Here is a 26,324-nt window from a genome sequence, read left to right as displayed (position 1 = left end):
GGTTCATTCGGGTTCACGGTCACAGTATCAAAGATGGAAATTACAGGGCTGATGAGCTAGTTAGACAGGGGACCATTGAGACGGTTTCACCACGAAATGAGAGTAAAGGGGTTAACCTGAGAACCTGTGATCTGTTCCTGGAAAGAGAAGCTTCCGTCAACTCAGCAAGCGCTAGGTTAGATCGGAGGCTAAGGCTAACAAAGCAAGCCGCAGCTCTCGAGTTTTCTGGGCATCTTTACCGGCCATTGTTCAATAAGAAGATGTATGGAGGATGAGATTGAATCTTCTCAGCACCTTATCTTCAGGTACTCTGCTTTCGCTGGAGTAAGATGCAGAGATCTTGGCTTTCACTTTTTTGCTATATCAGCGGATTTGTTGGTTTGTTATGTCGTTTGAATGAAAACAAACGCTCCGGCTTTGAAAGTATTCGATGTGATACCAGCTAGTGGTAGCAGAGGAGGACGAAGGCCCCTTCTACGTTGGAAAGATCAGGTGGAGAAGGATTTGACATCACTTGGTGCGTCCAACTGGCACCGGTTAGCACGAGAAAGAATGACTGACGCGCTTTATTATACTCGTCCAAAATAGAGTAAGCGGTTATCGCACCAATCAGAAGAAGGAAAATACGTGCCTTGTCAGAAGCCGGGTTAGATAGTTTGAAACTGTTTATGATTTCGCTAGAAGAAAAACTTTGCAATAGTTCCAGCAACTTCTAACTAAAAAAGAGGTTGTCTGTAAAGTCGGTTTACTGACGATAGTTTAACGTGATAACGTCATAAGAAAACACTGATTGAATGGTTGCATTTTCAAAAGAAAATTTTAATTTTATTTGTTTGATAGATATTTTGTATGGATATAGAGAATGAGTTAACATTAACATAACATAATATACTTTAACATAACATATCATAACATAACATAACATAACATAACATAACATAACATAACATAACATAACACAACACAACATAACATAACATAACATAACATAACATAACATAACATAACATAACATAACATAACATAACATAACATAACATAACATAACATAACATAACATAACATAACATAACATAACATAACATAATAGGTATGAAAACTACCCCGTATTAAAGCACTTATCAACAGCTTTCATTTGATACCCATATTGTACATACACAACCAAAGGTTACCCGGGTCCACGTTTTGACCTATATCTCGAGACCCTATCTACCAATAGGTATTCAAACTATACGGAAATCATCTTCAATACCTACTTAACAATGTGTGTAAGTTTGGTTTAATTCGGTTCAAAGACACGGCGGGTCCACGTTTTGGCATATATTTCGAGACCCTAGTCATCAATAGGTATGAAAATTACCCCGTATTAAAGCACTTATCAACAGCTTTCATTTGATATCCATATTGTACAAACACATTCTAGGGTCCACGTTTTGGTCTCTATCTCGAGACCCTAGTCACGGAGCAGATGGAAATACTCTGAACTAAAGCATTCACCAACAGCTTCCATTTGATACCCATATTGTACATACACATCCGAAGGTTACCTGGGTCAACGTTTTGACCTATATCTCGAGATCCTATCTACCAATAGGTATTCAAACTATACGGAAATCATCTTCAATACCTACTTAACAATGTGTGTAAGTTTGGTTTAATTCGGTTCAAAGACACGGCGGGTCCACGTTTTGGCATTTATTTCGAGTCATCAATAGGTATGAAAATTACCCCGTATTAAAACACTTATCAACAGCTTTCATTTGATATCCATATTGTACAAACACATTCTAGGGTTAGTTTTGGTCTCTATCTCGAGACCCTAGTCACGGAACGGATGGAAATACTCTGAACTAAAGCTTTCACCAACAGCTTCCATTTGATACCCATATTGTACATACACATCCGAAGGTTACCCGGGTCCACGTTTTGACCTATATCTCGAGACCATATCTACCAATATGTACCCAAACAATACGGAAACCATCTTCAATACCTCCTTAACAATGTGTGTAAGTTTGGTTTAATTCGGTGCAAAGACACGGCGGGTCCACGTTTTGGCATATATTTCCAGACCCTAGTCATCAATAGGTATGAAAATTACCCCCTATTAAAGCACTTATCAACAGCTTTCATTTGATATCCATATTGTACAAACACATTCTAGGGTCCACGTTTTGGTCTCTATCTCGAGACCCTAGTCACGGAGCGGATGGAAATACTCTGAACTAAAGCATTCACCAACAGCTTCCATTTGATACCCATATTGTACATACACATCCGAAGGTTACCCGGGTCCACGTTTTGACCTATATCTCGAGCCCTATTTCCAAAATAAAATATAATCCATGTTACTCGTGATGTAGCTTTCGAATGGTGAAAGAATTTTTAAAATCGGTCCAGTAGTTTTTGAGCCTATTCATTACAACCAAACAAACAAAGTTTTCCTCTTTATAATATTAGTATAGATATGGTAAATATTACCATACATTTTTTCCTTCAGATATAATAAAAAAAAAAAGAGGTTGTCTGCAAAGTCGGTTTACTGACGATAGTTTAACGTGATAACGTCATAAGAAAATACTGATTGAATGGTTGCATTTTTCAAAAGAAAATTTTAATTTTATTTGTTTGATACATATTTTGTATGGATATAGAGTATGAGTTAACATTAACATAACATATACTTTAACATAACATAACATAACATAACATAACATAACATAACATAACATAACATAACATAACATAACATAACATAACATAACATAACATAACATGACATAACACAACACAACACAACACAACACAACACAACACAACACAACACAACACAACATAACATAACATAACATAACATAACATAACATAACATAACATAACATAACATAACATAACATAACATAACATAACATAACATAACATAACATAACATAACATAACATAACATAACATAACATAACATAACATAACATAACATAACATAACATAACATAACATAACATAACATAACATAACATAACATAACATAACATAACATAACATAACATAACATAACATAACATAACATAACATAACATAACATAACATAACATAACATAACATAACATAACATAACATAACATAACATAACATAACATAACATAACATAACATAACATAACATAACATAACATAACATAACATAACATAACATAACATAACATAACATAACATAACATAACATAACAAATTACCCCGTATTAAAGCACTTATCAACAGCTTTCATTTGATACCCATATTGTACATACACAACCAAAGGTTACCCGGGTCCACGTTTTGACCTATATCTCGAGACCCCAGTCACGGAGCAGATGCAAATACTCTGAACTAAAGCATTCACCAACAGCTTCCATTTGATACCCATATTGTACATACACATCCGAAGGTTACCCGGGTCAACGTTTTGACCTATATCTCGAGACCCTATCTACCAATAGGTATTCAAACTATACGGAAATCATCTTCAATACCTACTTAACAATGTGTGTAAGTTTGGTTTAATTCGGTTCAAAGACACGGAGGGTCCACGTTTTGGCGTATATTTCGAGACCCTAGTCATCAATAGGTATGAAAATTACCCCGTATTAAAACACTTATCAACAGCTTTCATTTGATATCCATATTGTACAAACACATTCTAGGGTCCACGTTTTGGTCTCTATCTCGAGACCCTAGTCACGGAACGGATGGAAATACTCTGAACTAAAGCTTTCACCAACAGCTTCCATTTGATACCCATATTGTACATACACATCCGAAGGTTACCCGGGTCCACGTTTTGACCTATATCTCGAGACCATATCTACCAATATGTACCCAAACAATACGGAAACCATCTTCAATACCTCCTTAACAATGTGTGTAAGTTTGGTTTAATTCGGGGCAAAGACCCGGCGGGTCCACGTTTTGGCATATATTTCCAGACCCTAGTCATCAAAAGGTATGAAAATTACCCCCTATTAAAGCACTTATCAACAGCTTTCATTTGATATCCATATTGTACAAACACATTCTAGGGTCCCCGTTTTGGTCTCTATCTCGAGACCCTAGTCACGGAGCGGATGGAAATACTCTGAACTAAAGCATTCACCAACAGCTTCCATTTGATACCCATATTGTACATACACATCCGAAGGTTACCCGGGTCAACGTTTTGACCTATATCTCGAGACCCTATCTACCAATAGGTATTCAAACTATACGGAAATCATCTTCAATACCTACTTAACAATGTGTGTAAGTTTGGTTTAATTCGGTGCAAAGACACGGCGGGTCCACGTTTTGGCATATATTTCCAGACCCTAGTCATCAATAGGTATGAAAATTACCCCGTATTAAAGCACTTATCAACAGCTTTCATTTGATACCCATATTGTACATACACATCCGAAGGTTACGCGGGTCCACGTTTTGACCTATATCTCGAGCCCTATTTCCAAAATAAAATATAATCCATGTTACTCGTGATGTAGCTTTCGAATGGTGAAAGAATTTTTAAAATCGGTCCAGTAGTTTTTGAGCCTATTCATTACAACCAAACAAACAAAGTTTTCCTCTTTATAATATTAGTATAGATATGGTAAATATTACCATACATTTTTTCCTTCAGATATAATAAAAAAATAATAATAATAACATTAAAACAACAGGTATTATTAACAAACTTGGTTTTATTTGAAATTCTCAAGTAAATCAAAATACTAATAATCAATAAGAAGGCATATGCCAATACAAATACGTGAATTTATATATGTACATATGCGCATATACATACATACATATATACGCTCACTTAAGTAGGGGAGAGCAAGATGTCGAACGTTGCCGTTCGTTTGCTTTGTTTGCTTTGTCGTTCCTTCCGCTCTTTCGCTTGCAGTTCATCCAATGCAATGAGCAAGGTAACTACATATGAGCAAGGTAACACTAATATGAGCAAGGTAACTACATATGAGCAAGGTAACTACATATGAGCAAGGTAACTACATATGAGCAAGGTAACTACATATGAGCAAGGTAACTACATATGAGCAAGGTAACACTAATATGAGCAAGGTAACTACATATGAGCAAGGTAACTACATATGAGCAAGGTAACTACATATGAACAGTAATGAGCAAGGTAACGGCAATGAGCAAGGTAACTACATATGAACAGTAATGAGCAAGGTAACGACACATTTTTCGTGCGTGCAGCCTGTTAAATCGAATTATAAGACGTTATCACGTCAATAATAATAATAACATTAAAACAACAGGTATTATTAACAAACTTGGTTTTATTTGAAATTCTTCAAGTAAATCAAAATAATAATAATCAATAAGAAGGCATATGCCAATACAAATACGTGAATTTATATATGTACATATGCGCATATGTATACATACATACATATATACGCTCACTTAAGTAGGGGAGAGCAAGATGTCGAACGTTGCCGTTCGTTTGCTTTGTTTGCTTTGTCGTTCCTTCCGCTCTTTCGCTTGCAGTTCATTCAATGCAATGAGCAAGGTAACTACATATGAGCAAGGTAACACTAATATGAGCAAGGTAAAACTAATATGAGCAAGGTAACTACATATGAGCAAGGTAACTACATATGAGCAAGGTAACACTAATATGAGCAAGGTAACTACATATGAGCAAGGTAACTACATATGAGCAAGGTAACTACATATGAGCAAGGTAACTACATATGAGCAAGGTAACTACATATGAGCAAGGTAACTACATATGAGCAAGGTAACTACATATGAGCAAGGTAACTACATATGAGCAAGGTAACTACATATGAGCAAGGTAACTACATATGAGCAAGGTAACTACATATGAGCAAGGTAACTACATATGAGCAAGGTAACTAGATATGAGCAAGGTAACTACATATGAACAGTAATGAGCAAGGTAACGACACATTTTTTCGTGCGTGCAGCCTGTTAAATCGAATTATAAGACGTTATCACGTCAAAAGAAACTATAAATATAGGGTTTTCCAATAAGAGGTGTTACTTTGATATTCACGAAAAGTGATATTTTTTAATATAAATAATCGGTTGTCTATTTCATTATAAAGAGGAAGGTATGCCGTTAATAGAAGAAAATAACATTAGGCAAACAACCACCACGACCACTCTTACAGGACAATATCCTTTTCATGAAATTTTCCATAACCGAATTGCAAAGTGGCTGCCCTATGTCCTCGATAGCCTCACGAATTCCATCTTTGAGATTATGATCACCTCTTCGAGAGATAACACGTTCCGGAAACTTTTCTCGTAAAAGATCAATGGTTTCGTACTTGTGTGGCACGTAGCGCCTTATTGTTGAAAATAAACGAGGTCCCGATCAATACCACCTGTTCATGTCACATACAATAAAATTATCTCCTCTGAACGAGATGTTGTAATATGTGAGCGAGGTTTAATATTGAACCGCAGCTAACTTATGTTAGCTAAAATAAACCTTCCTTTTTCTTTTGGACGTCAACAGGTGTGGTCATACTTTTAACATAAGCAAATTATTAAGGAAGTAATTTCCAGATACAAAAAAAATCAAATTAAAAATAAAAATTATAAAAATAAAACACCATCCAATTCCGGCCATAAAAAATCGTTAATCACATCTCGATAACGCAATCCTTTCAATAATAACACCTGTTATTGGAAAACCCTTTGCAATTATTTGGAGACAACTAACCAATAATAGCTTTAGCCGCAGTAACTATAGGCCAGCTTCCACTGGATCTTGTTTAATTCTAGCTAAAAACTGTAACTCTTCATCGAGAATTAATGTGTTTAAGTTTCTTGACTTTTACATGAGACAATTTTGCAAACACAGTAGCAACACATTCTCACGTTTTAACACAAACAGTTTTTATCTTTTTTGACAGCCAACACCTATTTTCAAGTGTCTGGAGCATTGTCTTGTGTGAACACAAGGTATGGAACGTCCTATAATAATATACATGTAGATATCCCGTAAAATCTTTAAAGTAATGATGATGATCCAATATTACATACTATGCACATACATATCTACATATGTTTATGTATTGCTTATACTGTTATTTTGTTAAATACTTACGAACTGTACGCATCACAATATCCGGATCACGTATGCGAACATCACCAAGCAGCTGCAGGACTTCTTTCATAACCTTTTGCAGCAATATTGATATTGAAGGAAATGATTTGGCATATAAATAACAGAAAACTGATTGTGAGGTATGTGGATTACATTTTTCGTAGGTATGAATGATGCAGACTACAAATACATATGTGCAAGCACCTATATATTTACATTTACATATGCGGGTATTTATGCAAGAGTACCGCGAGTGTGCATTTTCTGCTCTACCTACGACTTACAATCATTTGCATATACACATATGCATACATATTTAGAACTTACCAGACAGGCTGCTTAGCATAAGTATAAATGAAAAGTTACATATTTATGTGCAAGTATTATTCACCTGAGCTCGCTTCAGTTTATCCATCAGCCCTTCAATGCAGATGAGAACATTTTGCACAATTTTTGGATCGGCAAGATTTTTTTCAAACACCGATTTTACCTTTGACAAAAATAAATTGTAGTCAGTCGATAATTAGTGTTCAATAAAGTCACTTTTAAAATTAAACAAGTTAAAATTGTTTTTTTTTTATTATCGAACGGCTCGGAAGACGTTATTCTTGTGGACAGACCGACTGGTTTTTTATGATGAGTTTTGTCATGGCAGAAATACTAGGTTGTTCAATAAGTTGTGCGGTTCGATAAGAGAAGGCGTTGCTACTACACTAAATTTTATGTTATATTGGTACACTCCTCATATAAACGTACATATGTGAAGTTTCATTTCAATCTGGCAATTTATTCTTTGTTTACAAGCCATTTAGTACCGACGTGTCACAATATTTTCTACACGGGAAAATATCAAGTATCGTGCAGTGATTGAATTTTTTATTTTTGGAAGGTTTAAAAGCAGAGGAAATTTACGAACGAATGTTGAAAGTGTATAAGGACTTTTCGCCATCAATTAGTGGAGTAGAAAGATAGGTTACTGAATTTAAATGCGGTCGTGAAGGTGATGCACATCAAGGACGTACAAAAACAGCAACAACACCAGAAATCGTAGAAAAAATACCAAATATCGATTGAAAAATCGTTGAGTGACTGAAAGAGATTTAGTACGAGACTTAGTCATCTCATTGGGCATTCTAAATAATATTTTGACAGAAGTAGTGGGTTTCAGAGAGCTGTGTGCTCAATGGGTGCCCCATTCGCTAACAATGGAACAAAAACACATTCGAATACGACTTTCTCAGCAACATTTAGAGCGTTTTCGAAAGGATAAAATAGATTTCATGCGTCGATTTATTACTTTGGAAGAGACTGGGATCTATCCTAAATCAAAACAAGAGGCCAAAGAGTAATGTGAACCTAGTTCTTCGGCTCCAAAACGAGTTCGTGTTAGCATCAGTTTTTTGTGATGTGAAAGGAATTTTGTTTGTTAAGGATTACTGCAAACCGGTGAAACAATAAATTGTGATTATAACTGTAACCTTTTAGACCAGTTGTAGGAAAAAAATCGTGAAAAAGAGCCAGTTTGCAAATGAAAAAAAAATTTTTTTCCATGTCACAAGAGCATTTTGATAAAGGCTAAAATCCATGAAATAAAGTTCGAATTTTGGGAGCATCCACTGTATATTCACCAGATTTGGCCCCTAGCGACTTCCATCTGTTTCCAGACCTAAAAAAATGCATGCGGGGAAAGCGTTTTTCATCAAACGGTGAGCTCCTAACAGCTGTGGAAATGTATTTTGCAGTCCTTCCAGATTCTCACTTCAGGGATGGAATACGTAAATTGGAATCTCGTTGGAAGAAGAGGTATTGATGTTCAAGGAGACTAAATAATAACATAAAGTGTATCTCAAACCACAAAATTGTGTTTTTCTTATCGAATCGCAAATGTAGCCGAAACGCTGCATTAAACCATCAATGGAAATTATTAGCATAATAATTGCGAAAAAGGTGCGAAATGAGTGCAGTAATTCAAAGAAAAATGGCTTAAAAGCATTTCATTCAACAATATTTTGTTTTCAAATACATTGAATTATTCATACCTTTATTCTAAGTAATAAGTAATAAAAAAACTGTTTAATAAATCTTTATCTTCTTTCAATTTTTTTTTATATCAATGAATGAGAAAGATTTTTATACTCTGAAAACGACATTCTCTCTCTTATTTGGCATTGATTCCAGATAACAAAAGCAATACTGCTGGCCGAAGATGGTGGAACTTTTTATTAAAACCAATTTTTTGTCAACGTCAACAGGTTCAAGCATGACTCCAAGCTACCTAGCTCCGATGAGAGCGGAAGACAATGGTTGTTTTGTTGCAAGTAATGCAGAATCTTCTAATTGAACGGCATTTTGTAAAAATGTAACGGTTACCCTTGTGCGCAATTCTGTGTGTATTATCATTATCATTCGTAGTCGAGTCCAGAGAGATTAGAAGCAATTTTGTTTGAAGGTCTCTCCGAGAGTTCAGGACCACTGATACTTTTGCTATTCAACATTGCTTGAATACCATTTTTAGTGAACAAATGACGTGTGCATCGCATATTTTGTGAACGATGAACTACTTATGACATAACTAGCTGCCTAGTTCTTCAAGAAAATACGGCTTTTGGTCAATTGTTTTCTTTTTTTGTAGTTGAAATTGCTCCAATACTTTCTGCAGTAATGGCTTGATTCTTGTTTTGACTTTAAAAAGAAAACAGCGATAGCACCAGCACAAGCATTACTTTACAGTACGAATAGAAGACAGTTGATTTGACTGCGAGCAAAACGAATAGTAAAAGTGACTTCGCACGACAAGGCTGCCGCACACTTCTGCAATTGCAGCATTTTGAAAACAATTTTGCAAAACCAACCGACGGCGGTTTATCCTGCAGCAGGAATGTTTATTTTTGCGGCATAAAAAGTAATAAAATGTGCTGCACAGCAAGTGGCAGCAAGTGATTTTTGACGTGATAACGTCTTATAATTCGATTTAGCCGGCTGCACGCACGAAAAAATGTGTCGTTACCTTGCTCATTAGTGTTACCTTGCTCATTTGCCGTTACCTTGCTCATTTGTCGTTACCTTGCTCATTTGTCGTTACCTTGAATGAACTGCAAGCGGAAACGCGGAACGAACGACAAAGCAAACAAAGCAAACGAACGGCAACGTTCGACATCTTGCTCTCTCCTACTTAAGTGAGCGTATATATGTATGTATGTATATGCGCATATGTACATATATAAATTCACGTATTTGTATTTGCATATGCCTTCTTATTGATTATTATTAATTTGATTTACTTGAAGAATTTAAAATAAAACCAAGTTTGTTAATAATACCTGTTGTTTTAATGTTATTATTATTAATTTTTTTATTATATATGAAGGAAAAAATATATGGTATTGTAATATTTACCACATACCTTATAAGATATGTTGTATACTAATATATGTATATAAACATGCATATACATATGGGCATTTCCACAGAAATGTCAACCGAAGCCAAAAAATTCAAAGTCTATAAAATTATGTTGTTTTAACATATTTTTATAGGGAATCTATCAAATGTAACTAATGTAAACAGATTTTACATTTGTACAAACCACATTTTGAAATATTCGAATGCAAAGTCGAACCAGTGCAAAAGTTCCATTTTAAACATTTCTGTTGCATGTTTTGTTTTGATTAATGATCTTGATAAGATATATTATGCCGTGACATTTGCTTTTTTAAATCTCGGTTTATATATAAAGAATGTAAGAAAAATGTAAAAGGAACGATGCGATTGCCAATTACGGTAAATTTTTTCTTTGATTTACCGTATAACTCGATGTCGCGTGCGACATTGAAAAAGAACATTTGTTATCAGTGAGTCGAAGGTATTTGCACAATTTCCATCAAATATTAGTAGCAAATAGATATTTTTATTGCTAATTAAATAAACAAAATAATATGCAAAATAATCAGCGCTTTGCTCTATTTTACTTATTTAAAGCTTGTAGCGTGCGACATCGTAAGTGTAAAATGTACAGATTCAAAATAAATTTTCGTTCGAAAATATCTTTATTAGTATATGTAAATACAAAATATAAAATTTTTGAATGTAGATAGTAGAAAATGGAATGTCATATGCACGTCAAAGCCAAAACGCATCTTACGAATGTAGACAAACCTTGGCGAAAGCTGTTAAAAAAGTGGAGAAAGCGATGCCAAAAGACATGCACAGAAGGCTAAAAGTTCTTGAAGTCCTGGTAAAAAAATATAAGCAGTAGCATTAGTAGCTAAGCGCTTTATGTTAATGACTAGTAGTGCCAGTTCTCACGGAAAGTGTGGCAAATAACAAAATCTAAAAACGTTGTTTTACCAGATGCACTATCGCTTTATCAATGTGCACAAAACAACACAAATGGAATTAAAATTTATTTTATGCCATCTGCTCAAATTGAAAATTTGTCTCTTCATTATAAGTTGGACGAAAAATGGAAGGAAGTGAAAAATATTCCAGGTATATCCCAGTTGCATTCGTTTTCTTGCGATGGCCAACAGTTAGAAGCAGCTAGGACTGCATGTTCCATTAAAAGAACTTTATTTGTCATTAGTAGTACTATTCTCAGTTAAGTTAGTTTCCGTTCTTTGTTTTTACATAGTATATATATAAGATTAATATACTTATTTTTGTTTTTCTTTATTGAAGATATTTTGTTAAGTTTATAATTTTGGTTGTGAAAACAAATATATTGAATATATTAAAAATCATTTATAATCATCTTTTGCATGTCTAATTACATAAAAAGTAAAAAAATAAACACAAAAAGTATGATGGAACATGTCGCATGCGACAGTGATTAAAATTAAATAAACAATAAACTACTTAATATTTTTGAATAAAATAAAAAGCATTATTAAGATACATCAATGTATAACATTTAAAAATTAGTCGCATTAATATATTTCTTCAGGTTTCGCTGAAAAAAGTGTTTGATTTTTTTGCTTTGAAAGCGACTTCTGTTTTTGTCGCATGCGAATGGCTTGATTTTTTGTAATTATTTTGAAAACGAACAATTTCCCAAAATCAACCTTAGCACCAATCATAGTGCTAATCAAGTGCTATAGCTTTCGCCTTTTGTCAAAATAAAATAATGTTTTGGTATATGTTTTTTTTTCACTTTGAATGCGTACGAATGTCGCATTCGACATTGGAGAAATGCCCATATACAATTTCGCGCAATTTTCAAAAAGAACAAATCTATATGTAAAGATGCATACAAATCATATGGACATATCAAATATACGAATCTATTCCGTACGCAAGCAAATGTAAGCTAATGTGCTTGAACTGCGCGGAACGAACGACAAAGAGTACAATCGGCCCCCGCGTTCGGCAACGTTCGACATCTGGCTTTGTCCTACTTGAGTGAGCATATATATGTATGTATATGCGCATATGTAGATATATAAATTCACATACTGCATATGCCTTCTTCCTGCCTGCATGGTAATGAACCATTTCTCTGTTGAAAATAGGACGATGATAGAAAAAGTAGGAAATGAAAGGGAGTGTTTCGAGTGTAAAGTGTCTTGAAAAAGGCAAATCGATGATGGTGCCTTTTAGTGTTGTTGACTTATTAAAGTCTGATGCACAATCGAAATTGAAGATATCTTTCATGAATTTGATAAATGTTTCGTCATTTTTCACGTTTGTGTAAATGTAACTTGACCTATTCCATTGCAATTCCATTTACCTCCTTCTCTATATCCATACAAAATATCTATCAAACAAATAAAATTAAAATTTTGTTTTGAAAATCGCAACCATTCCATCAATATTTTCTTATGACGTTGTCACGTTAAACTATCGTCAGTAAACCGACTTTACAGACAACCTCTTTTTTTAGCAATAAAATTAAACGAATATTTCGTCTATTCACATAGCCAATATGGAGTAAATGGAAAAAGAATAATGCCTCACGCTTTGAATAAAAAGGATGTTAAGGGTGGATAGAGAGGTGTATCGCCATCCTAAAAAGGAAAACCGCACTCTCCGGAGGCTTATAGTTTTTAAGTAATTTGTTATTAAAATTATGTAATTTTGCGAAAATTTGGTGTTGCCAGATACATCAAATAAGAACAAAGCATATGTAGAGGCGTTCACTGGAAGGATGTTTGTAAATCTGCAATATTTTTTGCTTTAGTTTAAAATTGAGAAACATTTTTGAAAATATAAACTTTTTTTATAGAAAAATTCGTCGCAGGTGAAAATTATGCGATTGTCGTGATTTGTTATATACGCACACAACTCATCGAAACTTGAAAAGAATGATATTAAATGTATCACAAAAAATAATAAAGTAATTAAAAACCAACAAGTACGGTATAATGACTTTATATTGCATGAGCATTTGATCATGAGAAAGCTCTGTTGAAAGTGGGTGCCGCGTTTGCTCACTGTTGAACAAAAACAAGGATGTATTGATGGTAGTGAAACCAGAGAATGTTAAAGCAATGAGAAGGAGCAAATGTTAAAAGAGCTTTTTTCGAGTTCTAATTTATAGATTCATAATAAGGTCATTTCAAATTCAACTTTCCTGAAGAGGTCGGAATTGCAGATATTTACCACGCGAGTGACGCGAGTGGAGGGTTTCTATATTTACTTACCACGCTAGGCCAAGAATTCAGATATTTTCTGCGTTTACCATACTACTGAGGACGTTCATAAGATTTTTCGGCACACTACTAAGGAAATCGAAGCGAATAAATTTGCGACTAAGAAGGCCGCGCGGTAGTTAGTTTGTGGTGCAGAAGCTAAAGTCGGCGGAGTTATTCGTTTTGTGTTTTTACACGTATTTAATTCAGGTTCAAGTCCTGAAGTCATATTTTTTTTCTTGCACATTTTTTTTTTTACAATTCAAACCAGGAAAGTTTGGTAAAATTTTTGAGTTTATTTTAATTAAAATTTCTTTAAAATACTGTTTTTTGTATTTTATAAATGGAAATTTCTTTTCGGTATAAAATAGTTCATACTGGATATGACCTGATTTTTATATAAATCAATCAAAACAGAAAATATGTACATATGTCTATAATCTATTTCATCAAATCCAAATTATATTGATGAGAAAATATCATTCTAATATCCGTCCAGAAAGCCAAACGCGCATACACAGATGCATATGCATATAATTACGCATACAAACTTTCAACTAACGCAGAATATGTGCATATAAAACTGCGAATCGAATAAATGAGTGATTTAGAAAAGATCATTATAATATTATAATAATTGTAGATTAGCGCAATCGTGAAAGACGTGTCGTATATTCAGTACGTAGTCTCATATTTGACTCAGGTTCAAATCCTGTGCACAGTTTTTTATTCGATATTTTTATTTCATTTTTTATATTTGGTTTAATTGAAATTGATTTAAAATAGTGTATTCAGGTTTTTCTAATACCAGTTATTTAGAAATTTATTTTCTATATAACATTATTCATTTGAATTGATTTATATGTAAAACAGCCATAAAGTCAATCATATGAACATGCATTCCTATATTTAATTTCTTCAGTCAAATCTGAACTACTTACATACACATATTGATGAGAAAATATTCTAATATCCATCCAGGAAGCCTAACGCGCATACTCACATATGTGTTTAAATATATGTACAAACTACCACCATTCTAACAAACCCAGAACACAAGCTTCTGCGCACACTTGACACATGGGATATGTATACCCTATGAGCAAAAAGAACCGGGAAGGTGATGTTGACTGCTTCCTTCGATTGCCAAGGCATAGTCCACCATGAGTACCTTCCATCGGGCCAGACAGTCAATAGAGAATATTATTTATCCGTTTTGAAACCTTAGAGGGATGCTGTGTGTTGCAAACCGCCGGAAATGTGAGCAAACAATTCTCAGATTTTGCATGATGATAACGCGCCATCGCACTGATCAAAGAGAATACAAATCGGCCTGCCGGGGGTGTTTGGAGGACTGGGTTAAACGTTGGCACATGTGTGTTGCTTCAGACGGGTCATATTTTGAAGGAGATAATATAAATTTGTTTTGTTTAATTTAAACATTCCCGGTACTTTCTGATCATAAGGTACATACTTGCGGCTTTGCGGACAGCAATGTGTGATTCGCTGGAAGTCGCATTAACTCTCGACTGTCGCACAGTTAGAAGACATATTTACATACATATAAGGGTGCATACATACATACGGAGCCGCGGCCATTCGACATGACAAAAATTTAAGATTTATCAAATATTGGCAAATAATTCCACGCGAAATATTCCAATATTGACTATTTTCGAATGGTCGCGAAAATTGGCATATGGGCGGCTCGTTTTATGAATGAAATTGAAATATGAGCTCTAACTTATGAATGAACTTTTTGTTTTTCTTCTAAATTGTTCAGCGCCGTCGCTGATAGAATCATGGCCGCTGCGACTGCGTCTACGAATGTATTTTGTTTTTGTAGTCGCTAGGCTTAGATTTTAGCTTTGGGCGACATGCGCATGTGAGGTATGTGTTTTTGTTGTGTTCTAGAACATTTTAGAATGTGCGGTGGCAAAGCGGCCATGGCGTTGCGCTTGCTGTTGCTTTTGCGTCTATCAAAGTACATATCGTGTTTTTGTAAGTACAATATTAGGAATATCGACTGGTGAAAGACAAAAGTACACGGAAGCAAGAAGGGAGCGCTGTGCTCGCGCATATACATATGCATGAATGTATGAACGTGCATGGATGTAGTAACATATGAATACAATTATTTTGTAGGAAGTTTAGAAGGCAAGTAGGTGTATATGTATGTATATATGCTAGAACATAATACATACATAGAGCAGAATTGTTTTTGCACTTGTTAGGAAGAAACTCGCTAGTGCGTATGTGTATTTGTCTTGTAAGAATGTGATGTGCTGTGACTTGTGTACATACACAAGTCAAGGTTATTTGGGCATACATGCATATGTACATATGTATGAAAGGAAGATGATGTTCTTGCGCTTGTGCATTATTGTTTTTCATATACAAATGTACATACCTACATATGTATGTAAATGCTGTCGAATACATAAACTATAAATTGACATACAATATAAAATAAGTGTTGATTTATCTTAAACCGTTTTTTTTCTTAATGCAAATACCTCCTATTGACATGTACATACATATTATGTATGTATATTGTCATATACCATCATTTATGTACATATAGAGTATACGTTCATTTATGAATGTATGTAATGAAAAACTTCATGAATTACTTTCAGAACTTTATTAAAATTAATTCGCGTCGCGCGCATGCACAAAACCTTGGTTCACAACGCAGGCGCAGAAATAAACGCACTGCGTATTTATCCTCCCCATGTGACTCGGCATCAATTCTCGGCGCCAATTTTTTTTTTTTTTTTTAAATGTGTTTTTTTTAATGTAATCGTAAAAAATTTTTAATAAATTTTATGTATCCGCTTATCATTTCAAAAGTAACAAAATGGTAAAAAAATAAGCAGTCGAAGAAATAAATGCACCGCCTATTTTTCCTCGCCACATGTTAGACTCGATTTCAATTCCCAGTGCAAACCTTTTTTTATTAATTTTTTTTTTTAAATTCGTTTTTTTTTATGTAATTAAAAAAAATTATGTAATAAATTTTACGTATTCGCTTATTATTTCAAAAAATACGAAAATAGTAAAAATTTAATTAGTATAATGTATTTATCCTCCCCACGTGACTCGCCATCAATTCTCGGTGGAAATTTTTTTTTTTTCGTTTTTAATTTTTATTTTTTTAATGTAATCGTAAAAAATTTTTAATAAATTTTATGTATCCGCTTATCATTTCAAAAGTAACAAAATGGTCAAAAAATAAGCAGTCGAAGAAATAAGCGCACCGCCTATTTTTCCTCGCCACATGTTAGACTCGATTTCAATTCCCGGTGCAAACTTTTTTTTATAAATTTTATTTTTTAAAATCGTTTTTTTTTTTAATGTAATTGAAAAAAAAAAAATTATTTAATAAATTTTACGTATTCGCTTATTATTTCAAAAATACGAAAATAGTACAAATTTAATTGGTTTAATGTCGAGGTGAGAAATGTGTTGTGTGTTGAGGTGAAAGATGTGTGGTGTTTCTAATTTTTGTGTGGGCAAAAGTCAGTGAGGTGTCTATAAACTCGGTGTGCTAAATGACCTTATTACAAATCTTTCAGATCTCAATTGTACTAAAAAAAGCTTACAGTAACATTTGCACCTTCTCATTGCATTAACATTCTCTGGTGAAACAATGGCAACACTACATGAATTGAACTTCGATTTGCTCCCACATCCATCGTATTCGCCAGATTTGGTTCCCAGCGACTACTGATTGTTCGCAGACCTAAAAAAAATGTTCGCCGGTAAGAAATTTCCCTCAAATGAAGAGGTAACGCTGAAACTGAGCTCTTTTTTTGAGGGAAAAGATAAATCGTTCTACAAAAGTGGTATTGAAATGTTAACGCGGCGCTGCGTTGTTCTTGATGGAAATTACGTTGATGAATAAAGCTAGATTTGAACAATAAAAAACGTGTTTTCTTTGTTAGCCCCGGAACTTTCAAGCCCATGTGTTATATGTAAAACTATAGTTATTACTAAGTTTATAAAACTACTTAAGCCTAGACGTACATTCTTCGTCTTCTTCCTTCATTTCGACGACGCTCGATAGAAGTTTACATTTTATTATTGTGTTTCCTCAATGTTCTTCTTTAATTTTTATACAGCTTTACTCTTTGGTGAGCTTAAGTTGTGTGCGCACGTTCAGCTGCGCTAGTTGCTTATAAGTATAGTTTTAAAAAGTTTGTGTCGACGAACAATGTCTTTTGTGTGACTTTTGCTAACAAATCAAATTGACTTTTATTATACATTTGTACGTGTGTTTTTACACATATGCTATAGTTTATTTATTTATTTAAGTTAATATGATAAAACAATATTCATTAAGCGACGAGGGAATTGAAAAATTTCTGACTGACGTCGATGAGTTTATTAGAACGGATGATGGTGAAGATGAAAATTCTTCTGAAGATAAAATTCTTCTTAAGGCGAAAATAATATCCCGCCGAATATTTGGAGTGAAAGGTCTAATATAATCACATTTTCGCAAACTATATTACGTGGGAAAAACCGTCAGAAGTGGTCGTCGCAAACAGCTCAGTCTCATAGGTACGGACAAAATATCATGCATCAAGTGCGTGGCCCTACTCGCTTGTCCAAAAATATTCTGAACCTACTACAAGTTTTCATATTTATTATAACGCACGGTGGTTAAATTTCAAGGCCCGATGTTGTATGTGAACTACACCTAAACGTCAAGTCCTTTTCTGAATTTTATTTGACATTTTTTAATTTCAGATTAACTCACCTTGAACCATGGAAAGATACACAATCGGGCAACGCGTTAAAGTTATTCAGGCTTATTATGAAAATGGGTGTTTAAATCAAAATGCATATCGAAGAAAATCGTCTTCAGTGATGAGATATATTTTCACCTCAGTGAATTCGTCAGTAAGCAGAATTGCCACATTTGGGCGAATGATAATCCAAGAGTGATTGCCGAAATACCAATGCACCCACAAAGAGTAACTGTTTGGTGCGGTTTATGGGCCGTATTTTTTCCACAATGAGCCCGGTCAGGCTGTTACTGTGAATAGTGTTCGCTATCGTGAGATGATAACGAACTTTTTATGGCCCGAATTGGAAGATATGGATGTGGATGATATGTGGTTTCAACAGGACGGTGCCACTTGTCTCACAGCTAACGAAACAATGGCTCTTTTGCGCGAAAAATTTGATGGCCGAATAATCTCACGTCGCGGCGATGTCAATTGGCCGCCAAGATCATGTGATTTGACACCGTTGCACTTCTTTCTTTGGGGTTATTTGAAAGAAAAGGTGTACGTCGATAAGCCAGCAACAATTCAAGAGCTAAAGGATAAAATAATTCGGCTCATTAACGGCATAGAACCTCAATTATGCCTCAACGTCATCGAAAATTTGGACCATCGGATGGAAGTGTGCCGCTGAGGCCGCGGCGGCCATTTGTTCCAATTTTGCTCCATACGTAATTGAGCCATATCAATATTATCATAATAAAGATAAATGACAATAATTTCTTAAAAAAAATTGTATTTTATTCAAAACCAACACCGGCCCTTAAAACTTAACCACCCTTTATATTTCTGTGTGTGATTGGGGAATAAGTTCGTTGCATTTTTACCGAAGTATTTTATTTAAACAAAAAACAAAAATTATATCAATAAGTTAATCAATTACATATTCGCCGTTGCTGTTTACAGCTTCTCTCCACCTCCAGAGTAATTTGTTGATGCCATTCCGCCAAAAATCGCCGGGTCTGGTGTCAAAGAAATAACGCCCTTCGTATGGTTTGACAGACAGAGGAAAAGATGGTAATTAGTTGGTGCAAGGTCCGGAGAATACGGCGGATGCTGAAAGACCTCTTGGAGTGTGGCCTTGACGACTTGTGCAATATGGGGGGGGCCTGGCGTTGTCGTGAAGGAGTATGGTTTGATCATGTCGATCAGGCCTTTTCAGTCCAATAGTGCCTCATTCCCGCGGTGTAGCTGGACAATGTAGAGCTCCTTGTTGGCTGTGGCATTCTTTTCGAGCATTTCCCAGTGCACCGTGCCCTCCCAGTCCGACCAAACATACATATATCACTCAATCCTTTCTTTGCTCCATATTGATGTATAGAAATCATTTTTCATCTCCCGTGACGATTCTGTACAAAAGCCCACGGCCTCGCTCGCGTAGGAGTAGTTTTGAGGGATTTAGGATATGTATATAAAAGAATTACAAACAATAATTTCATAGAAAATAATTTTTATTAATAACCATAATATTACAATACCCAGCATCCGTTGCTATGCCTCGTTGAATAAAATCAAAACAACCAATCAGAAAAATATCAAGCAAAATTATTTTTATTAATTTTCTATCTCAAACCGTTTTTGAACTTTGCATTTGGGTCATAGTTGAACAGCTTATGCGGATTATGAAGTCTAGAGGATGCTATAAATAGTGGGAAATAGGAAAAACTAAGATTTTTTAGATTAAATTGAAGCAAATTTTCGATAATTATAATTAGTGACGAATGAGAGGCCGCGCCACCGCCTGGGGGCTGTGGGAAGGGAGTTCCATCATAAAAACATGCCTATGTCCTTCATTGGGTGAAAATATGAATGTATAAAAATTTTTATGTCATTTGGTGTTGTCGTTTCGTAGTGATGCGCGGACAACGTACAGACATTCACCTTTATAGTATAGAAGATTATAAGCTAAGAAGGAATTTGAAAGCAAGCCTACAGTAAACGTACAAGCAAAAAAACCAAAAACTTTTTAATTTTTTTAATAATTTTAAAATCGAATATCTCGAAAACTTACATATAAGTTTACTCCTGCTACATTTTTTGCTGCATATGTTTTCAAAGCTTTTTATTTGAAGAGCAATTACATATAATCGTATGTCTGTAAATAAATGTATCTACTTTATATCGATCAAGACAGAGGGTTTCTCCCCATTCACTCAAACAATACTGATATACGCAATTTTGCTTTACCAGAGAATGTTAATGGTCTATCGAACTTTACTTTTTACCTCTTAGTCTAAATCAGAGAGTTTTATCAGAGAATGTTAATGGAATGAGAAGGCACAAATGTTACTGTTAACTACAGGGTTTGATTGAAAAGTAATGAGCCTTCCCGCGCGGAGCGTCTGCCAAGCGATCAACCGAATCGGCTGGTAGGGGAAAATGATCGTTGGACCTTCCCCTTCCACTAGAAACAGGTCCCAGCTCGCTGGCAACAGCAGTCAACATCACTCCGCGCGTGAAAGTTGTTTTAAAAGTGTGTTAGGATTTTGCAGTGGCGAAAATGCAGCGATTGTTGGAGCAACGTTACTCGATCAAATTTTGCGTAAAGCTAAACACTCCAGGAAGTACCTTAAACGCGGCATTTTACAAAGAAGTGCTCCTTCGGTTGAAAAACCGCGTCGCCCGGGTTCGGCCCGATCTCGCCAACAATTGGACCCTTCATCACGACAATGCGCCGGCGCACACCGCCTTCCTCTGCACCTCTGCATTGGCCAAGATGGGGGTTCCGGTGCTTTCCCACCCTCCCTACAGCCCAGACCTGTCCCCTCCGGACTTCTTCTTGTTCCCGCGCCTGAAAAGAAAGCTGAAGGGGAGGCGTTTTGACTCCATCGAGGCGATCCAAAAATCTGTGACAGCCGAATTGAACGCGATTGCGGCGAATGAGTTTAAAAAATGTTTCCTGCAGTAGAAGGACCGCTGCCGGCGGTGTATTGACACTCAAGGGTCCTATGTTGAAGAATATTAGTTGTATAAGCCACAGAGTTTAATAAAACTGCTTAAAAAAATAAGGCTCATTACTTTTCAATTACACCCTGTATTTTTAGTACAATTGTGATTTGAAAGATTTGTAGTAAAGGATTTTAAGTCACCACACTGAGTTTTCCACAACAAAAATTGAAAACACCACACATCTTTCACCTCAACACACAACACATCTCTCTCCTCCACATTAAACCAATTAAATTTTTATTATTTCCTTATTTTTGATATAATAAGTGAATACGTAAAATTTACTACACAAATTTTTTTTCGATTACATTAAACAAAAACTTTTTTGAAATAAATTAAAAACAAACAAAATTAAAAAACAAAAATTGGCGGCGGGAATTGATATCGAGTCTAACATGTGGCGAGGAAAAATACGCGGTGAGTTTATTTCTGCGCCTGCTCATTTTTTTACTATTTCCATATTTTTGAAATAATAAGCGAATACTCGTATGTAAAATTTATTACACAATTTTTTTTTTCGATTACATTAAACAAAAAAATAAAAAAAAAAATTAAAAAAAAATTAATAAAAAAAACAATTGGGGCCGGGACTTGATGCCAAGTCACACATGTGGCAGGGATATACTATACATACTTATGTAGATGCAGTGCGTTGAGATACAAAGCTGTGGATATCTTACGTGCGACGTTGATAAGTTTTAATAGATTTTCTGAAAAATAATTCAAGACTTTTTTTCATTACATGCGCAAATGAATGTACATACTATGTATTTACTTAATGAAAGTGTATAACACTACCAAATATAATACATATGTATGTACATATGTGCATGCTAATAGGAAGTATTTGTGTCCACAAGTAAAATAATGGTTTAAGATAAATCAACACTTATTTTATGCTGTATTTCAATTTATAGTTTATGTATTCGACGGCAAATTACATACATATGTATGTATGTGACAAGGAACGCTCGTCTTCCATTTTCCCTCTTTAACGCGCAGAGAGTTTTGGTGCGTAGGCTTTACGATCTCAAATTAGACTGACTCTCTTTTGTTTCTCTACCTCGCACCGAACCACACTCGACGACAGCGCTACCACGCTGTAGTCGCGCTATAACGGCTCCTCTTCAAGCGACAAAATGCAAATAACCAATCACAGCACAATTAGCGGCTGATGTAATATTACTATGAAATTGACCCGATTTACACGAGGAGACATCTGGAAGGGAGACACTGGAAATTCTCTTTTGAAGTTTCATTCGCGTTCACACGGGCAAAAATGTTTCCGCGACATTTTGACATTTAATACTTTAGCATCGTCTGGTTCGGATGTATTCTAGCACGCGCTTACATGTAAAGCAGAGAGCGTTCGACAACAGTTTCTTAAATATATGAATGAAAACTGCAAACTGGTTAAATAATAAATAATTTGTTGTTTTTTTATTGAAATATATTTATAAATTCTTATACTTGAATAAAAAAAATTAAATTAAAAATACTTCATATGTAAATAATTAACTTAAAATTAACTTGAGTAACTAGAAATGCGAGGAAAATTAGAATTCAACATAAACATGCCCCATAATATATTTTAAATTATACCTACTTTACTAGCAAAAATAATCGTGCATTACCCAAGCAGCGTTCGGATGTTTGTCATCGTTGTTATCTTCCGTTTGCTTGAAAACCAACATATAACTCAGAACCTTCTCCCACAAAAGAAGAAAACGAATGAAGCAACTATCAAAAATTGGAAAGATTGGAAATACGAATAAGAAGAGCAAAGCGTGTCGCCGAGTACGGGAGACAAAATCCCTTCTCTCTTCCCCGACCGTCCTTCGCCTCCGAACAAAATGTTTCCCTTCCAGATGTCTCCTCGTGTAAATCGGGTCATAGCGGTCACCTTCAACCTTTAGGTGAACGTATGCGTTAACCCTTGGACAATGATTATGTTAACATTAAGAATAAATGTTAAAAGTTTTTATGAAAAAAATGTTGAATTGAATATTTTATCAAATGTTGAGTACACGAGGACGTGTAAATGTCAGATTGGCCGTGTCGGAGCGTACTGTATGCACGCACTGTATGCGCATGTTGCTGCGTACTGTATGTGTATGTGTGAGTGTATGAGTATTCTGTTTTGGGTATTTCACCAGAATCATAATGACCCGATTTACACGAGGAGACATCTGGAAGGGAAACATTTTGTTCGGGGGCGAAGGACGGTCGGGGAAGAGAGAAGGGATTTTGTCTCCCGTACTCGGCGACACGCTTTGCTCTTCTTATTCGTATTTCCAATCTTTCCAATTTTTGATAGTTGCTTCATTCGTTTTCTTCTTTTGTGGGAGAAGGTTCTGAGTTATATGTTGGTTTTCAAGCAAACGGAAGATAACAACGATGACAAACATCCGAACGCTGCTTGGGTAATGCACGATTATTTTTGCTAGTAAAGTAGGTATAATTTAAAATATATTATGGGGCATGTTTATGTTGAATTCTAATTTTCCTCGCATTTCTAGTTACTCAAGTTAATTTTAAGTTAATTATTTACATATGAAGTATTTTTAATTTAATTTTTTTTATTCAAGTATAAGAATTTATAAATATATTTCAATAAAAAAACAACAAATTATTTATTATTTAACCAGTTTGCATTTTTCATTCATATATTTAAGAAACTGTTGTCGAACGCTCTCTGCTTTACATGTAAGCGCGTGCTAGAATACATCCGAACCAGACGATGCTAAAGTGTTAAATGTCAAAATGTCGCCGAAACATTTTTGCCCGTGTGAACGAGAATGAAACTTCAAAAGAGAATTTCCAGTGTCTCCCTTCCAGATGTCTCCTCGTGTAAATCGGGTCAATGTCTGCACATTGGAATTTGCCTTTGCATAACGTTCTTGCAAATTTACTCATTTCGCTCAATCTTTCCCATTACTCTTCTCGCTCACTCATGTATTGAAATTAGTTTTACCTACTTACTAACACCCCATTTACACACGGAGACATCTGGAATGGAGACACTGGAAATTCTCTTTTCATGTCTCATTCGCGGGCACACGGGCCAGAGAACGTTAATGAATAGAGAAGTTCTCCAAATCATCCAAATTATGTACATATGTTATGTCTGTCTGTCTGGTGTCTGTAAAACTTTGTTGAATTACCTTCAACTGAATCAAAATCCTCTATAGCAAACGCTTCATTACCAGGCGCACAGGAAGATGGCATATGCAAATGTAAATTTGTGAATTTATATACATTTGTAAATTTATATACATTTGCGCATATGTATATGCTGTGTGTATGTGTGCTCACCAGCCACAGCTCAAGATAAAACGGTAAAACTTCGCAAGAAATCCAGCGCGCACTCATGGCGCAGCGCACATTCATTGGCACAGCATTGTATGTACAGTAAGCTTGAAATGTTACAGGCATCTTCAAATGCTCTGATTTCAGAGTAAGTTTCTAACTGCAGATATATGCATATGTTTTGTGCACTTTTTATCAATTGAAAAACTACATACGTAAAGTAATCTACTAATTAACTATTTGCCTACTATCAGTTAACATAAAATAATTGTTTCCAAATTTTATCTTAGTATTAAAATGTCCGAATCAGACCTTTTTTTTAAGCTACTTGTTTTCTTCTACAACTTACTGTATGCTCATGCGCGCACTTGACGCACAGCAGCTGCGGCTGTCGAGCATTTAGAAAGACATATTTACATACATACATATATTTTTGCATACATATGTACGATGCCGCGGGCACTCGACTTGACAAAAATTGAAGATTTATCAAATATTGGCAAATAATTCTACGCGAAATATTCCAATATTGACTATTTTCGAATTGTAGAGAAAATTGGCATATGGGCGGCTCGTTTTATGAATGAAAATTCTTGCTCTTAGAACTATGAGCTCGAATTTATCAATGAATTTTTTGAAGATGAGTTTTTGTTGCACACTACAATAGTTGAAACTGTTCGGCGCCGCCGCGACTGTTCAGCGCTATGGCAACTAGAATGATGGCCGCTACGCCTGCGTCTATGACTGCATTTTGTTCTTGTAGTCGCTAGGCATAGAATTTTAGCTTTGAACGACATACGCATTTTGAGGAATAAAGCGAATGCCCTGTGTGTGCGCTTGTATGTACATGCATATGTGTATATTAATAAGCATTGTTTTGCTTGAATTCAATATTTATATTTGCATATGCCATCTTTCTGTGTGCCTGGTAATGAAGCGTTTTGTATACAGAATTTTTTGATTTGTTTGAAGGGATATGGGCACAAAGGTGTACATACGCACATACAAATATGTACATGAGTATTCAAAAGAAATTTGTTTTAGCATTTGTGAGGCAGGAATTTGATCATTAGGTTATTTACATGAAATATAAGGCGATGCTCGTGAGGTAGGTCATGTTGCTTCAATGCACACATATGTATGCGTGCAACATATACATACATATTTAATAAAGATGCAATTGAATTTAGTTGTCCCATATATGCAAATACGTTTCTTTGTTTCCTTTATTTATTTTAAAGTTTTATACTATCTAGAAAATGCATACATACAAATGTATGTATATTATTATTCCCTGTAATAAAATGTAAATTGAAAAAGATTTGGTTTGCCAAAGGAACAAATAAATGCATGTTCAAATGTAAATACATATGTCGATATACCAAAACACTTGTATGCTATGAATTAATTTCGACTCAAAAAATTAGTAAAAATTTTCATCAAATTTCTTTAGTTTTAAATTTACTAAAACGCACATACCAAAATGTGAGAGGTCGTTTTATAATGTATTTTTTTAAATTAAATCAAA

The 26,324-nt window shown here is 34.9% G+C and overlaps 1 pseudogene; it reads right to left on the bottom strand.

The window, feature by feature from the left end:
* Positions 1-26,324, bottom strand: part of LOC129241971 (uncharacterized) — a 41,038-nt pseudogene that overhangs the window by 13,043 nt on the left and 1,671 nt on the right.

The sequence above is a fragment of the Anastrepha obliqua genome, chromosome 3, assembly GCF_027943255.1.
Source record: "Anastrepha obliqua isolate idAnaObli1 chromosome 3, idAnaObli1_1.0, whole genome shotgun sequence".
NCBI lineage: Eukaryota > Metazoa > Arthropoda > Insecta > Diptera > Tephritidae > Anastrepha > Anastrepha obliqua.
This window is presented reverse-complemented; position numbering and strand designations above follow the sequence as displayed.